The sequence below is a fragment of the Caretta caretta genome, chromosome 4 (genome assembly GCF_965140235.1).
Source record: "Caretta caretta isolate rCarCar2 chromosome 4, rCarCar1.hap1, whole genome shotgun sequence".
NCBI lineage: Eukaryota > Metazoa > Chordata > Testudines > Cheloniidae > Caretta > Caretta caretta.
The window spans coordinates 146,379,754-146,397,700 of record NC_134209.1 but is presented as its reverse complement, the minus strand read 5'-3'; the positions used below and the strand labels follow the sequence as shown (position 1 = coordinate 146,397,700).

General features: G+C 44.8%; 1 protein-coding gene across 4 annotated transcripts in view; it reads left to right on the top strand.

The window, feature by feature from the left end:
- Positions 1–17,947, top strand: part of LZTS3 (leucine zipper tumor suppressor family member 3) — a 141,252-nt gene that overhangs the window by 67,450 nt on the left and 55,855 nt on the right. The window lies entirely within an intron of this gene.

Here is a 17,947-nt window from a genome sequence, read left to right as displayed (position 1 = left end):
ATCTTTAAAATCAAGGCTTGAATTTTCTCTCCGTCATACTGGAGTAAATCAGGATTAACTCCATTGAAGCCGATGTGTAAAGCCACTGTGAGGTCAGAATCAGAACCTTTGTCCTTAGAATCAGATACGGCTGTTCTCGCCAGTGCTAAAACATCAGTATGACCACAGACAGAGATTTTTAGAGTCAGCGATTTCATTTCAGTCCGACCGAATGCTGAATTCATTATAAATCTCTAGATGAGGGCCAGGTTCTAATCTCTCAGTGGTGTGAAAATCCGCCCTCCTATGGAGGTGTCTACAATTAAGTGCCAAGTTGGGAAATGTTAGGCTAAATCTCTCTGTAGCCTGGGATTAACTTCTCTTGCAGAGGTGGAGATGGGGGTGGTTATGGAGATGAGGGCGGTAGTTAATCACGAGTCAGCTCAAAGTCTCACTTGTTACTCAGGCAAACCTTGAACTGATTTCTTCCCCTGGGCCCAGGAACCTCCCTGTCCCCTTCCATATCATTCATCAAAGCCCGCTTCAGTTCTGCCCCCAACCCATGCTGGTCTGACTATTACAAAAGACAACGGCTGTGTTGTTATTAATTGTTACTAGATTATAATATAGATTTCTGCTTATATTAATAATTAAGTATATAAAATGGTTATTATAATTTTTAATAGATATGCATTATTATATCATAATTTATTATCTGAGTCCTTGAAGGCATTTTCCCTTGAGCAAGTTCTCCCACCCCCATTATTTTCTGGTAGCTCCCCTTCTTTTTTCACCCCAAACCCTAATAATTTATTATGTCTTATTATATTTTATTAATATTGAATACCATAGCAGCTAGAGGCCTTATTGAAGTTCAGGGCCCCCAAGTACTACTCGGTGTATAGACAGTGAGAAATGGTCTTTGCACTAAAGACACAAAGGTTAGGAGGGGAAACCGAGGCAAAGAGAAAGTGATTTGGCCAGGGTGCGGGGGGAGGTCAGTGGTAGAGCAGGGAATAGAATCTTAGAGTTCTGGGTTGCCATGCCATGCATTAACCACTGGACAACACTGACTGCCTGTAACAGGGCCGTCTGCCTCTCTAAGGGCCGGGTGAGCTAGGGAGCAGCCAGCTCTGTTCTGAAGACGAGACGAGCAAGCAGATAGGTGCTGGGAAATCCAACCCAGCTGGGCAGCATGAGGTGATTGGGGCTGGAAGATGTAAAAGAGAAAGCCTGGGCCCAAGAGGGCTGGGAGGACACGTTCGTGTACCTGTAGCAGAGAACTATGAGGTGGTGAGACCCTGTGGACCTAGGGTTGCCAACTTTCTAGTCACAGAAAACCGAAAATCGAGCTTTGGTATAAGGGCTAGGAACTGACCTGACCAGTTTTCCCAGGTTGGTGACTGAGGGCCCCAGCCTACACTGCTGTTCTGCTTATTAAAGGAGGCAGGGGCTACCAGACTTTCTTCAGTGGTCGAGGAAAGGAGCTGAGCGTGAGCAGGACAGAGTGTCTTATCCATAAAGAGGTTTGTGTATCGTAAGCTCTTGGGGCAGGGACTGTATCTTCCTACATGACCGAACAGCACTGAGCTCGCTTTGGGCCTGAATTCAGTGGTGCCGGGGAGAGCCCTTGTAATCAGGGAATGGTGTGAAGGAGGAAAGGACGTTGGGTCGGGTAGATGGGAGGCTGAAGGAAAATGAATGAACTATTTGAAAGTCTTTTACCACAGCTGGCCATACGGGAATATGTTCCTTTTTAATGATGCATTTGTATGAGCAATTCTGTCTGTGTTCTGTCACCAGTGTAACCTCTTGGACTTTTGTTCTGTGTTTAGGGGAGACCCACGCAATGGACTCTGTGTGCATGTAGCTTTTGTCACAGAGAGACAAAACATGACAGCAGGAGTCTTTTGTTAGTGTGCACATTCTTTAATTCATATGGATGGCGCTAACTCGGGTGCACTTAGTTCCTGATCTTGCAAACAGTTATGCACATGAGCACTTGCATTGAGTTCAATGTGACTGCTCGTGTGTGTTGAGCCTATGCGGGTGAATGGGACTACTCACGTGTGTAAATGTTTGCAGAATGGGGGCCTTAGTGTGTGGGCGTCTGGAGGCAAAAGCTCTCCAAATTTCTTTTTAAAACGTCCATGTGCTCACACCTACTTCAGGGCCCTTCCACACACGCTTGGCATTTGTACTGTTGGTGCAAAAGCCTTTAGCTCCGTGGGCACTTTTGTCTGGAACAGCCTTTCTGGCCTTTCCATCCTCTCTCTATCTCTTTTCAGGTTGCATCTGAAAACATCCTCTCCACTTGTCCCACCCCAGGTCCAAGCCACTCAGGTTCTCTCTCCGGCTGCTATTATGTATCACTTAAGGATCCAATTCTACAAATCCTCTAAGCTCAGCACTCCGGTTAAAGTCCAATGGCAGCTCCAGGTATGGAGGTTTGGCAGGAATGAGACCTTATTCTGAAAGGAAAGGAGTACTTGTGGCACCTTAGAGACTAACCAATTTATTTGAGCATGAGCTTTCGTGAGCTACAGCTCACTTCATCGGATGCATACTGTGGAAACTGCAGAAGACATTATATATACACAGAGACCATGAAACAATACCTCCTCCCACCCCACTCTCCTGCTGGTAATAGCTTATCTAAAGTGATCATCAAGTTGGGCCATTTCCAGCACAAATCCAGGTTTTCTCACCCTCTGCCCCCCCGCCCCCCACAAACTCACTCTCCTGCTGGTAATAGCCCATCCAAAGTGACCACTCTCTTTAAAATGTGTATGATAATCAAGGTGGGCCATTTCCAGCACAAATCCAGGTTTTCTCACCCCACCCCCCACCCCCCTCCAAAAACCACACACACAAACTCACTCTCCTGCTGGCAATAGCTCATCCAAACTGACCACTCTCCTTACAATGTGCATGATAATCAAGGTGGGCCATTTCCAGCATAAATCTAAGTTTAACCAGAACGTCGGGGGGGGGGGGGGGGCGGGTAGAAAAAAGCAAGGGGAAATAGGCTACCTTTCCAAGGTACCTTTGCAAGGTAGCCTATTTCCCCTTGCTTTCCCCCCCCCCCCCCCGACGTTCTGGTTAAACTTAGATTTATGCTGGAAATGGCCCACCTTGATTATCATGCACATTGTAAGGAGAGTGGTCAGTTTGGATGAGCTATTGCCAGCAGGAGAGTGAATTTGTGTGTGTGGGGGGGGGGGGGTGAGAAAACCTGGATTTGTGCTGGAAATGGCCCACCTTGATTATCATGCACATTGTAGGGAGAGTGGTCACTTTGGATGAGCTATTACCAGCAGGAGAGTGAGTTTGTGTGTGTGGTTTTTGGAGGAGGGTGGGGGGTGAGAAAACCTGGATTTGTGCTGGAAATGGCCCACCTTGATTATCATACACATTTTAAAGAGAAGAAAAGGAGTACTTGTGGCACCTTAGAGACTAACCAATTTATTTGAGCATGAGCTTTCGTGAGCTACAGCTCACTTCATCTGTAGCTCACGAAAGCTCATGCTCAAATAAATTGGTTAGTCTCTAAGGTGCCACAAGTACTCCTTTTCTTTTTGCGAATACATACTAACATGGCTGTTACTCTGAAACCTGTCATTTTAAAGAGAGTGGTCACTTTGGATGGGCTATTACCAGCAGGAGAGTGAGTTTGTATGTGGGGGGGGGGAGGCGGAGGGTGAGAAAACCTGGATTTGTGCTGGAAATGGCCCAACTTGATGATCACTTTAGATAAGCTATTACCAGCAGGAGAGTGGGGTGGGAGGAGGTATTGTTTCATGGTCTCTGTGTATATTTAATGTCTTCTGCAGTTTCCACAGTATGCATCCGATGAAGTGAGCTGTAGCTCACGAAAGCTCATGCTCAAATAAATTGGTTAGTCTCTAAGGTGCCACAAGTACTCCTTTTCTTTTTGCGAATACAGACTAACACGGCTGTTACTCTGAAACCTGTTATTCTGAAAGGTGGTCTGGAGTATAGTTTCTATGAAAGAGGGTAAAAATTGCAGTAAAGCTTTTATTTTGCTGCTACATAGTAAAAGTCTAGGAAGTCCCCGGAGCTGGACAGTGCTGGTGCTTGGCTGTATGCTAGCCTATCACTTCTCAGACAAATGGTAGCTTGAAGTGAGGTGCCTCCAAAGAAGCAAAGGGGTTGTTATGGCTGAAGACCAGTGAGGGCAATTCAAAGTTTACCATCAACTGTTTTGCTGCTGATCTTTTGTTAGCGGAAACAGCCAGGGTCCTTTGGGATTGTGGGGAGTGCTGGATTAGAGAACCATCCCTCTGTTTCACTCCAGTCTGACTCGGGGAGGTTGGCTCCATTTCTTCCAGATAGATATCCCAAAGCTGGAGGCTTGTCCAAGTCTCTCTGGGCTGGCAATTGGACAGGAAGTCTGGTGAGATCAGGTTTTCTCAAGAGATGCGGTGCTGAGGCCAAGTCTGGAACGTCACCAGAACAGCCCCTCTTGTGGGGTTTTGGTACTTCCAATCCCAGCCAACATCAGGGAGCAGGGAAATGTGGCAGGAACAATAGAACAAAAAGATGCTCCTTGAACTTCTTCAGATCTTACATACATTTTGCATGAAAATATTGGTCAATTTTAATTTAATCCAGGCTGGTTCTCTCCTCCTTAATGGAGTCCGCATGGAGGCATTTCCCGTGGTTGATAAATAAGAAGAGGAAACCCTGATCTCACAGTGGGGATGGATTTTTTTGCTAATACGTTGAAGGGGAAAACGAGGGATTTAATGTTTCTTCCCCCTGTTGCTGAAGAAAAGTTATGATGAGCAGAACTCTAGAAACAGACTGATGGCAGAAGTTTCGCAGCGCACCCACCACAAGTTATCTTTCTGTAACTAAAACCTGACCTAGATTGCCTGGCCAAAAAATAAATTCTGCGCATTACAGTGGATATACACTGCTTTTATTACCCTACTGCTGGACACTCGGGGGCCTAGTTATCATTTACACTAAGGCCTGGTCTACACGCACAACTTGTACTGGGATAAGTGCTTCAGCTAGGGGTGTGTTTTACCCAAACAGTTGTACTGAATACCCCTTGTGTGAAAGAAGTTACATCACTGTAAAGATGCCTTAAATGTGACTAGCTTGTTTCCCTTCCTGTATGGGAGTAAACTATCCCAGTATAAACACTTTTATAGCAGGATAATTGTGTCCACACCGGGGCTGAACCCACTGGTATAACTAGAGCGGGATGACTTGTGGGTCGACAAGGCCGAGGGCCCCTTTCTACAACTTGAGCAGTGTAAACTGACTTTAGTGTAAATGACCATTAGGTCTTTTCTTTTGTGCTGGGAGTAGAATCGAAAGGCTTGTCTGAACACAAAGTTGTACTGCTGTAGTTATGCTGATGTGTTAAAAGCAGAATAAGCCCTTAGCATGAATGTGGTTATACCGGTATAAAAGTGTGTATTCCTGTGTGGGAAGAGGACTAAGCTATACTGATGTAAGGCACCTTTATACTGGTATATATGGGTCCACGATAAGGGGTTTATAGCTATTCCAGTTAAAAATCACATCTCTAGCCAAAAAACGTACAGCAGTACAAAACCTGAGCGTAGGCCACGCCTAAGACCAGATAATGTAAAGCTTTATCTCTCTGGAAGCAGGAGTGTGCTGAGGCCAGATCTACACCACAGACTTCTGTCCGTAGCTGTGTGGGGCAGGGCTGTGAAGCAGTGAAATTCCAGACGGACCTCTCTCTTGTCTATTTAGAAAGTAAGATCTTCCAGCCAGGGGCCGTCACTTTCAATGAGTCTGTGTTTGAGGGGGTCTTCCTGGTTCTAATGGTTTTGAAAAACTTTCAACAAAGGATCTTTGATAGAGGTGGGGGGAAGGGACCCTTGCTACTTCCAAGAATTTTTCTGTTGAACATTTATTACACAAAGTTTTTAAGGAAGGAATGCTGGTGAGTAGTTAGACTTCAAGCCTGGGAATTGGGACACTTGGGGTCTCATCTGTACTATAGATTTGCTGTGTGTTCTTGAGCAAGCACTTAACCTCTGTCTGCCTTAGGGCTTTCCTACAAGGAGAAAAAGCCCAGAATAGCAAGTGCTGCATACGCAAAAAGAAAAGGAGGACTTGTGGCACCTTAGAGACGAACAAATTTATTTGAGCATAAGCTTTCGTGAGCTACAGCTCACTTCATCGGATGCATTCAGTGGAAAATACAATGGGGAGATTTATATACGTAGAGAACATGAAACAATGGGTGTTACCATACACGCTGTAACGAGAGTGATCACTTAAGGTGAGCTATTACCAGCAGGAGAGCGGGGAGGGAAAAACCTTTTGTACTGATAATCAAGGTGGGCCATTTCCAGCCGTTGACAAGAACGTCTGAGGAAATAAACATGGGGAAATAGTTTTAACTTTGTGTAATGACACATCCACTCCCAGTTTTTATTCAAGCCTAAGTTAATTGTATCCAGTTTGCAAATTAATTCCAATTCAGCAGTCTCTCATTGGAGTCTGTTTTTGAAGTTTTTTTGTTGAAGAATTGCCACTTTTAGGTCTGTAATCGAGTGACCAAAGAGACTGAAGTGTTCTCCGACTGGTTTTTGAATGTTATAATTCTTGACGTCTGATTTGTGTCCATTTATTCTTTTACGAAGAGACTGTCCAGTTTGACCAATGTACATGGCAGAGGGGCATTGCTGGCACATGATGGCATATATCACATTGGTAGATGTGCAGGTGAATGAGCCTCTGATAGTGTGGCTGATGTGATTAGGCCCTATGATGGAGTCTCCTGAATAGATATGTTGGCATAGTTGGCAACGGGCTTTGTTGCAAGGATAGGTTCCTGGGTTAGTGATTCTGTTGTGTGGTTGCTGGTGAGTATTTGCTTCAGGTTGGGGGGCTGTCTGTAAGCAAGGACTGGCCTGTCTCCCAAGATCTGTGAGAGTGATGGGTCGTCCTTCAGGATAGGTTGTAGATCCTTGATGATGCGTTGGAGAGGTTTTAGTTGGGGGCTGAAGGTGATGGCTAGTGGCGTTCTGCTATTTTCTTTGTTGGGCCTGTCCTGTAGTAGGTGACTTCTGGGTACTCTTCTGGCTCTGTCAATCTGTTTCTTCACTTCAGCAGGTGGGTATTGTAGTTGTAAGAATGCTTGATAGAGATCTTGTAGGTGTTTGTCTCTGTCTGAGGGGTTGGAGCAAATGCGGTTGTATCGTAGAGCTTGGCTGTAGACAATGGATCGTGTGGTCTGGATGAAAGCTGGAGGCATGTGGGTAGGAATAGCGGTCAGTAGGTTTCTGGTATAGGGTGGTGTTTATGTGACCATCGCTTATTAGCACCATAGTGTCCAGGAAGTGGATCTCTTGTGTGGACTGGTCCAGGCTGAGGTTGATGGTGGGATGGAAATTGTTGAAATCATGGTGGAATTCCTCAAGGGCTGCTTTTCCGTGGGTCCAGATGATGAAGATATCATCAATGTAGTGCAAGTAGAGTAGGGGCATTAGGGGGCGAGAGCTGAGGAAGCGTTGTTCTAAGTCAGCCTTAAAAATGTTGGCATACTGTGGGGCCATGCGGGTACTCATAGCAGTGCCGCTGATTTGAAGGTATATATTGCCCCCAAATGTGAAATAGTTATGGGTGATGACAGAGTCACAAAGTTCAGCCACCAGGTTTGCCATGACATTATCGGCAATAGTGTTCCTGACGTCTTGTAGTCCATCTTTGTGTGGAATGTTGGTATAGAGGGCTTCTACATCCATAGTGGCCAGGATAGTGTTTTCAGGAAGATCACCGATATATTGAAGTTTCCTCAGGAAGTCAGTGGTGTCTCAAAGATAGCTGGGAGTGCTGGTAGCGTAAGGCCTGAGGAGGGAGTCTACATAACCAGACAATCCTGCTGTCAGGGTACCAATGCCTGAGATGATGGGGTGTCTAGGATTTCCAGGTTTATGGATCTTGGGTAGCAGATAGAATACCCCAGGTCGGGGTTCCAGGGGTGTGTCTGTGCGGATTTGTTCTTGTGCTTTTTCAGGGAGTTTCTTGAGCAAATGGTGTAGTTTCTTTTGGTAACCCTCAGTGGGATCAGAGGGGATCCACTCCCACAAAAAAATTTTTTTTTTGCTTTCCAAAAATGTAACTTCTTTTTGTTTGTTTTTCAGGGTTTTTTTAATTCTGAAAACTTTTTTCCAGTTTGACATTGAAAAGTTTCTTTTGAAAAAATTTCTGCCGAAACATTTCATCCAGCTCTAGTTACTCTGACCCAAAGTAGTTGTATCGCCCTCCTGTAGCAGGCAGTCCTGGATATTCCTTGAACAGAGAAAGGAGCTTTTCTGTATTTAAGATGCAGGTACTATTTTTCCTTCCATCCAAAGCTGCAAACTACTGAACTTAAACCTGTTCTGCACTATTCAATAATTCACAGCCGAGCTATTTGAATTAAAACTCACCCCCTTCTTTGCATATGCATGTAGTGGTCATGCGCTTATGAATGGCTTCTACTCCCCACTCATATGTGGTTCAGAAAGAGTTTGTTGCCTTAGTTTGAATGGACAGAGAATGGGCATAGAAGGAGGCAAACTCTGTCTTACTCTCTGTAGTGTCAGGATGACTTCACCCTATAGAGTGTGATCAGCGTGGGTGGTGCCATACTGCAGTTCATGATGAGGCTTTTAGTCTTAAGGATCAGAATTTCTTTAATGATTTCCCAGGTAGGAAAGGTTTAGAGTAGTAGCCGTGTTAGTCTGTATCCACAAAAAGAACAGGAGTACTTGTGGCACCTTAGAGACTTAACAAATTTATCTGAGCATAAGCTTTTGTGGGCTACAGCTCACTTCATCGGATGCATAGAATGGAACATATAATAAGAAGATATATATATATATACACACACACACACATAGAGAGAAGGTGGAAGGTGCCATGCTAACTATAAAAAGTAGGAAAGAATGTCTCACCTTTCTGAGAACCAGGAGGCTGCAGATGAAGAATGTAACAGCTTGTAAGAAGGCCCATTAGAGCAACTTAGAACCTGGCTCACCTGCCTGGGCATGGAATGCCCTAAGAGAACTTGCTGTGACTTTGCTAGAGAGAGATCTTACTCCTGTAAACGTCTGATTTGGGAGTGTCCCTCTGGATGTGGTGAGCAGTCAGGTATAATGATCAAAGCAGGAGGATGCACAAATCAGTCTGATATAAAAGGGTTAAACTGGCTATCCCAGAAAGTTTTCCAGAACTCTAGAACAAGAAAGTTGCATTGTGCTACTCTGATACAGATAACAATTGGAATGCATCATGCTGCACGATGGTACCAGGAAAGCGTCAAGGCTAAAGCCTGATAGGAAAACATGCGGAGGCAAGGTTATACTATAACTTGGGACCACACGTATAACCAGATTCCCTGACATGGCTTGTCTTTGTAGCGTAGCTCAAATCAGATGAGCACCCAAAAGGTTGGACGCTTGTCAAAGGCTTTGCCAAACTTCTTGAGTTTGCAAAATTGGGAAGAATGTTGTGTGATGCTTCTGGCTGGGCTGGAAGCAAAGTGAGGTAAGTTTGTCTGCTGGTGTTTTGACACCTCTGCTTCTCCCAGAAAGGGCAGCGGGCATGAGAATGAGAGATGCTTCTTTTTTGGAGGCAGCAAGGGGGATTAGAAATTGTAAGCTCTTTGGGGCAAGGACTGTCTTTGTTCTGCGTATGTACAGCACCTAGCACAATGGGGTCCTGGTGCATGACTGGGGTTCCTGGGCACTACTTCAATACAAATAGTAATGCGAACCGTAATTCTCAGCCTCTTCACCAAAGAGGCTCGTCTGACATGTTGGGCAAAGGCGCTCCGGTGACATGGTGAGGGTTTAACTGTCTCGGTCAAAAAGAAAGTGGGGAATCGGTTCTTATTTAATCCAGACTGAGGGCCTGATCCAAACCCCCACCGAAGTCAGTGGCACGAGTCAAATGCTTATAGTTGAGCATGAGCTTGAGTGTGTTGCTGGATCAGGGGCAGAGCACACAGCACCTTGCAGGATCGAGCCTGTCGAGACAGCGGAAATGCAGAGACTACTTCGCCTCGTTCTTGGATTGGCTGCGGGCCCGTTCTCCTGTAGCACGGGGACAATTTCCCCCTAGCGCTGAAGAGCAACTCGCGCAGTTGCGTTCCTTCAAGCAGCATATCGGTGTGTGGTGTTTTGCCTCCTCGCTGCCTGTGCTGTGTCTACACTGTGACCGGCAGGGACAACACTGCAGCTATGCCGCTGCGGTGCCACGGCGTGGGCACTTCCTGCGCCCGCGCAAGGGTTTGCCTTCGGTGCAGTTAGTCCCCCTCCCCGAGCGGGGGTTCCCTCCCATCGACCTAGCCACACCCACACCAAGGGCTCGGCTGGCCTAACTACAGCGCTCGGAAGTGTAAACTTTTTTCACAGCCCTGAGGAACATGGCTAGTTCGGTCTCAGTTAAGTGGAGACCAGGCCTTAGGTGGATGATCTAATGGGCTGGGGATGAGGCAAAAGCCTCTCTCATTAAAGGGCTTCTGGGAACTGACGTGGCAGGGATTCTAGCTTATGCTCTTCCCAACTAATCATCATGTAAACAAGGCCCCGGGGAGGGGAGAGGAAGGGAGGGACCTGACAGCATCTTGGGAGGATCAATACCGGCAAGTTGTGTTTAAAAACAATGCTCTTGTACAATGTAAACCTCTTCGCTGCAGAGAGCTTTTATTTCTATTTCATAGGAACAACGTGAAGGCAGCTTTATGAATCCCTAAGAGGTGTCACAGCTTTGCCCTTTAGCTGTCACTTCTTGCTGGCTAGCCTCTCGGCTCCACAAGTTCAAATCCATGATCGTGTCATTGCTTAGATGAAAGAGTCCTCTTCCGAAACCTAGCTTCAGGTCTGGGTTTGCCTTTGCTGAAACTGGGACTATGTTGCCAGCAGTGCAAATTGACCTTCCAGGAAAAGAATGAGATGGGGAGCTTTTTAATCTTAACTCGCTGAGTCTGGAACTGTTTGACCTAAAAAACCCACCCACTCCATGAGATTTCTCGTGAATGGGAAGCAGGGTCTGAATGAGCGCAGTCAGTGCAACTGTGGGAAAGGGTATATCCATCAAGCGATCAAAGACTTGCTGAGAAACTTGGTGCTGGGAACGCTCAGAATCCTTCCACTCAGAGTTCAGAAGTTTGTGTCTTTCAACCACGTGGGCATGGAGCCTGGGGAAAAGGGTTTTCCCATGCTGTCTCCTGTGTTCTCTGAAGCATCTTCCTCTATGACTTATTTATAGATGGAGAGCACTAAGACACGATGGAAATCCTGAGGAGAGAAATGAGTGTGTTCCTAAAGCCGCTACACCTATATATTAACTGCTGTCACAATTAAGCCTGGAAAGCTTTGAAATCATGTTTATTAAAGGAATGGATACTTTGCACTTCCATAATGCCTTTTATCTGAGGATCTCAGAGAGCTTCAAAAAGCCACAGGATACCCCATGGGTTTGAATAAGTAAGGAACCTACAGGACAATTACTTCACCTTTCACTGAAATGCAACTGCCCCTGAGGTGGAATGCATCCAATGAAGTGAGCTGTAGCTCACGAAAGCTTATGCGCAAATAAATTGGCTAGTCTCTAAGGTGCCACAAGTACTCCTTTTCTTTTAGCTATTTGACAGCGCACAGCAACAGCATGCGCACAGGCTAAGTGTTCTGCTCACGTTATCAAGATTTTAGAGTTTCCACATATTCCAGCAATATATGGAATAATCGTTTCTTTTAAAATGTTGTACTCCTAAAGTGTAAGGACTAAATTCATAAATTCCAAGGTCAGAAGGGACCATTGTGATCATCTAGTCTGACCTCCTCTGTAAAACAGGCCATAGAACGTCCCCAAAATAATTCCTAGAGCAGATCTTCTAGAAAAACATCCAGTCTTGATTTTAAAATTGTTGGTGACGGAGAATCCATCACAACCCTTTGTAAATTGTTCCAAAGGTTAACTACGCTCACTGTCAAAAATGTACGCCTTATTTCCAGTCTGAATTTGTCTAGCTCCAACTCACAGCCATTGGATTGGGTACTACCTTTCTCTGCTGGCCTGAAGAGCCCATTTTTAAATATTTGTTCCTCATGGAGGTACTTATAGACTGTAATCAATCACCCCTTAACCTTCTCTTTAAGGTAAATCGATTGATCTCCTTGAGTCTGTCACTATAAGGCATGTTTTCTAATCGTTTAATAATCCTTGTGGCTCTTCTCTGAACCCTGAACCCTCTTCAGTGTATCAATATCCTTTAGGTGAACCTAATTTAATGTAGTTTACACCTTTCTTCTGCCCCCTTGGGTATATATTGCATCACCTTAAATTCATTTAGACTCCCTTAGATTTCCTTAAACTTACCCCCACTACCAATGTGCATCTTACACCCCATTACTTGCTATTATTACAATAGCGCTAATGTTACTAATGTTGCCTTACCTGGTGATTTCCTTGATTTGTAATGTTCATGCCAATAGGAAATGCATTTGAGAGCACAATGCTACATGAGCTGTGTTCCTGTGTGGGATTGGTTCTCTAGGTTTGTTCCTCTTCGAAGTCAGAAATGGACTAGTTAATATATTCCTAGGAGGCAGGGGGTCCCCAGAGGGTAGTCAGATAGTACAGTCACCATAGCACTTTCAGCAGGAGGTACCTGGCCTTGCCAAAGGAGATTGCAGTGAGCCCAAACCTGACTCTCTTGTGATGAAATTGCATGATCTCATTTTGCTAAGCCTTCCTCCAGTACCAAAATCCTTCCAGGGGCTAGTGCACGATGGGGGACCCTGAGGGACAGACAGGAGAGCAAGAAGAGAGAGAGAGAAGACAAAGGGGGGAGGGGAGAATAACATTCTGGAACTGAGGAGAGGCCGAGAGATAAGAGCACCTGGGGATGTGCTTAGTGTTAATTAGCTGTGTTTAGTGCTTAGATACAATGGTAATAGGTGCCTTAGAGATACCTGAGAGAGCGAGCAGTTTTTCTAACTAATCTGCATAAATCAAGACCTCCCAACTTTATTTGATCCATCACAGGAATCCCTTCACTCACCACTGAAAAGCAGCCATACCGGAGGGCACAATACAGCAGGGCAAATTGACTAGTCTTCTCCAGCCCTCTTGTGTTGCACAAAACTGTAGGAAGTCCACAAATGGTGTAGAACCAACATAGCCTGCTCCAGTGCCAACCCCTGAGCCCAGCATGGGAGGTCTGCTAGAGGCTAGAGAAATACAGTGCTTCAGTAGTTCTCAGCTGGTGGGTGGACCTTGGGTAGTTTAGAGCAGCCCTCAGGCTGCTTTAAACTACGCTGAGAATGAGCCAGCCAGAGAACCAGGGAGCCGTAGCTGACTCCCTTGCAGCCCCTCGCCACCTACCACAGCAGAGAAGAAGGTAGGGCAGTATCTAGTTAACAGTATAACACCAACATTACCCAAGAGGTTAGGAAAGGGAGTGAGGAAAGAAGAGTGCCATGCCCAAGTGAGGTTGCAGAGGGATTTGGCAGAACGTTGTTCCCATCACTGAGATTTGGCTCGGACACTGGAGTTCACACCCCTCTTTGATACAAGTGCCATTGCCGCAGGTGTGTTGAACTTGAGGCATAAAACCCATCTTGAACAAATAACAAATGTGCCTTATACTTGCTGTAAGAGCAGAAGCCCTGGCTGGGATGATTTAGTTGGGGATTGGTCCCGCTTTGAGCAGGGGGTTGGACTAGATGACCTCCTGAGGTCTCTTCCAACCCTAATCTTCAATGATTCTAAGCAAAAACTGTGAGTATTATTACTGCCAGGAGTACCATAGATCCAGGGCAAGTTTCCACCTTTGTGTACTAACGTTTGGGTGGCAGTTGTATCCGACGAGACGTTGACGGTATGACTCTGAAAACAGTGGGGCTGTAATGGAAAGTAGGTGGTAGGGAAATAACCTAATGAAGGGGTTTACTACTTAGTCAAAAAAAAATGAAGAAAACTGCCAAGAGATGCATGAAAGTGCATAGTGCACCTTTGGTAGAAATGCATCTTAAAGAGGTTGCAACATAGCAGACACTCACTGTATTCAGGTTATCGTGTGTACGAAGTAGCTTTGAGTTCATACACAGAGTTGCCACATGTCTATCCTGCTGGACGAAGCCAGCACATCACTAATCTTTGGTGCAGGTTAGAAAAGAGGCAGGACTCAGTTGAAATGAATATAAAAGATTCTTTATTGAAGCGACCGGACATAAACCCTTTGGTCCTTTCTGGCTCACTTGCTCCCAGACCGTCACTGGGATACTTGCTGCTGTCTAGTGTCTCCTTGAATTCTGGACTGGCTTTAGCTTTGAGGAAAGGGACTGATGACTCCACTTCAGCCACTTTTGCATTGTGACTTCTTGGTGTTGTCAGTATGCCATGACACAGCCTTTGTGACATCTCCGGCATCCATGAGTGAGGCCAGAACTTGCCATTATGCTAGGTGCCGCTCTTTGGCACATCTCTTGCAGAGAGTGACTATTTTATCAGGTCGTGTTTTATTCAGGAAGATAAATTGGGCCCAAACTTGACCCTGGATTCACCTCTACAAATAAATATAGAGAAGTAAAAGTGGCCCATTTGCTGTCTCCCAGGAGAGTTGCTGCTGTTGCTATCAGCTTTAGCAGGGTAGTTTGTAAACAGCTTCACTCCAGCACTTGCAGGTTATAGGTCAGTAACACGTGGCAATAAATAATGGGCCTTCCGTCAGCCCTTTAGGTCGCGATTTCTGTATGAATTTGTTGTAGGGCTTTATAGGTCCTGCGAGGGCCTGTGCAGCAGAATGAGGGGAGATATTCACACCTACGCACACGCTACACACAGCAGGAATGTGGGGATGCCTGTGTGTCGTTGAGCTATCAGAGCCATTGAAAAGAAGGTGACTGGGACATTACTAGACCAAAGAACAGGAATAGCCCAAACACAAGACCAGGTAGTAATGGGGACTTCAACGCCCTGGACACCTGCTGGAAAAGCAACATGGCAAAACACACAATGTCCAGTAAGTTCTTGGAATGCGTTGGGGACAACTTTTTGTTTCAGAGCGTGGCGCAAGTAACCAGGGGGCAGCCATGTTAGACTTGATTCTGACCAACAGGGAGGAATTAGGTGTGAATCTAAAGGTTGAAGGCAAAAGTAGATCATGAAATACAGATTTCATGATTCCAAGGAAAGGGGGTAAGAGCAGCAGAATAAGGACAATGGACTTCAGAAAAGCAGCCTTTATCAAACTCTGAGGAGTGGTAGGTAAGATCCCATAGGAAGAAAATCTAAGGAAAAAAAGAGAGCTGGCAGCTTCTCAGAGATAATATTAAAGGCGCAACAGCAAACTAGCCTGATGTGAAGGAAAGATAGGAAGAATAGGAAGAGGCCACTATGGCTCCATTAGGAGCTTGTTAATGACGTGAAAATCAAAAAGGAATCCTACAGAAAGTGGAAGAATGGAGAAATTGTGAAGGATGAGTACAAAAGAACAGCACAAGCATGTAGGAATAGCATCAGAAAGGCTAGGGCACAAAATAAGTTACATTTAGCATGGGACATAAAAGATAATAAAAAGAGGTTTTATAAATACATTAGGAGCAAGAGAAAGACAAAGGAAAGTGTAGGTCCATTATTTAGCAGGGAAGGACCACTAATAATGGACGACATCAAGAAGGCTGAGGTGCTTCATGCCTGTTTTGCCTCTGTGTTCACTAAAAAGGTAAATTGTGACCGGATACTTAACACAATTAATATTAATAATGAGAGGAAGGAACTCAAGCTGAAATTGGGAAAGAACAGGTGAAAGAATATTTAGATAAGTTAGATGTACTCAAATTGGCAGGGCTTGATGAAATGCACCCTGAGGTACTTAAAGAAGTAGCAGAAACAATCTCGGAACCATTAGCTATTATCGGCGAGACTCATGGAGGAGGTCCCAGATGACTGGAGAAAGGTACTATGTTTGTCTATCTTTAAAAAGCAGATAAAAAGAGGACCTGAGGAATTATAGCACAGTCAGATGCAGGATGCTGGAACAATTTGTATAGTGTGGGTGCTGAGAGCCATTGAACCAAACTGTAAATCCTGTATATAATGGAAACCACTTCAAGCTGGGGGGCACAGCAGCACCCTTAGTTCCAGCACCTATGGTCAGATGATCTTTTGTACCTGAAAAGATACTGGAACAAATTAATCAATCTGTTTGTAAGCACCTAGATGATAATAGGGTTATAAATAATAGTAAAGATGGATTTGTCAAGAACAAATCATGCCACACTAACCTAGTTGCTGACCTAGTGGATGAGGAGGAAGCTATAGATGTGCTATATTTTGATTTTAATAAAGCTTTTGGCACAGTCCCATATGAATTGCTCATAAGCAAGCTAGGGAAATGTGGTCTTGATGAAATTACTGTAAGGTGGGTGCGCAACTGGTTGAAAAATCATACTCAGAGTAGTTATCAATGGTTTGCTGTCAAACTGGGAAGACCTATGTAGTGGGGCCCCACAGGGGTCTGTCCTGGGTCCAATACTAGTCAATATTTTCATTAATGACTTGGATAATGGAGTGAAGAGTGCACTTTATAAAATTTGTGGCTCCCCACAAGTTGGGAGGGATTGCTAGCACTTTGGAGGACAGGATTAGAGTTCAAAATGACCTTGACAAATTGGAGACATTTTGGTCTGAAATCAACAAGATTTAATTCAGTAATGACAAATGCAATGCACTACACTTAAAAAAAAATGCAAATGCACAATGGGAATAACGAGGTAGGCAGTAGCGCTGCCAAAAAGGACCTGGGGGTTATTGTGGACCACAAATTGAATACGAGTCAACAATGTGATGTATATTAACAGGAATGTCATGTGACAAACACAGAGGGTAATTGTCCCGCTCTCCTTGGAACTGGTGAGGCCTCAGATGGAGTACTGTGTCCAGTTCTTGGCCCCAGGCTTTAGGAAAGATGTCGAGAAATTGGAGAGAGTCCAGAGGAGAGCAACAAAAATGATAAAAGGTTTAGAAAACGTCACCTATGAGGAAAGGTTAAAAAAAACATGCTGGGCATATTTAGTCTTGAGAAAAGAAGACTGAGGGGGGACTTGATAAGCTTGTTATAAAGAGGACGGCTATGAATTGTTGTCTGTGTTCATTGAAGGTAGGGTAAGAAGTAATCATCTTAACCTGCAGAAGAGATTTCGGTTAGATATTAGGAAACAATCTAACTTTAAGGGATGTTAAGCTCTGTAATAGGCTTCCAAGGGAGGTTGTGGAATCCCCGTCACTGGAGGTTTTTAAGAACAGGTTAGACAAATACCGGTCAGGGACGGTCTAGGTTTATTTGGTCCTGCCTCAGCACAGGGGGCTGGACGTTATGACTTCGTGGGGTCCCTTCGAGCCCTACATTTCTATGATTCTATGATCAGTGTTTCTGTCATTGCAAATGGTCATACAGTGAAGCTGCTGTTTTCCATCTATTTTGTGTTCTTTCAGAGATGGTCTCTCTCTTCTCTCTCCATCTTTGACCATCTGTGTTTTAAACTTTCTTAGCCAGTTGCAATCAAAGATGGCCAGTTTGAAGGAGGGAATTTGTTTGTTTGGGGGTTGTGTGTCTGTGTGTGTGTGTGTTGTTTTTGTTTTTGTTATTTTGCTTAAAGGGTTGCCCAGTCACTTCCAGCTAAAACAAACCTCCTTGTGATTGGTGAAGGAAATCCCAGCACTTTGAAAGTTGTCACCCGTTTGCACATTCTCTATGCATGCCTAAAGGAAGAGCTATCACTAGCCCTACATTTGCCCATAAACTGAGCAAATGGTCAATATAGCAAGTGGTCAATATAAATGAGGATAAGTTCCCATTTTTATTTGAACTCTTTTTTCCCCCTCCCCCAGTTGTTCATAACTTTCTCAAAATTCCTTTTTGGGTTGAATTGTTCTACACTTAGTCAATGCCCAAAGGGTG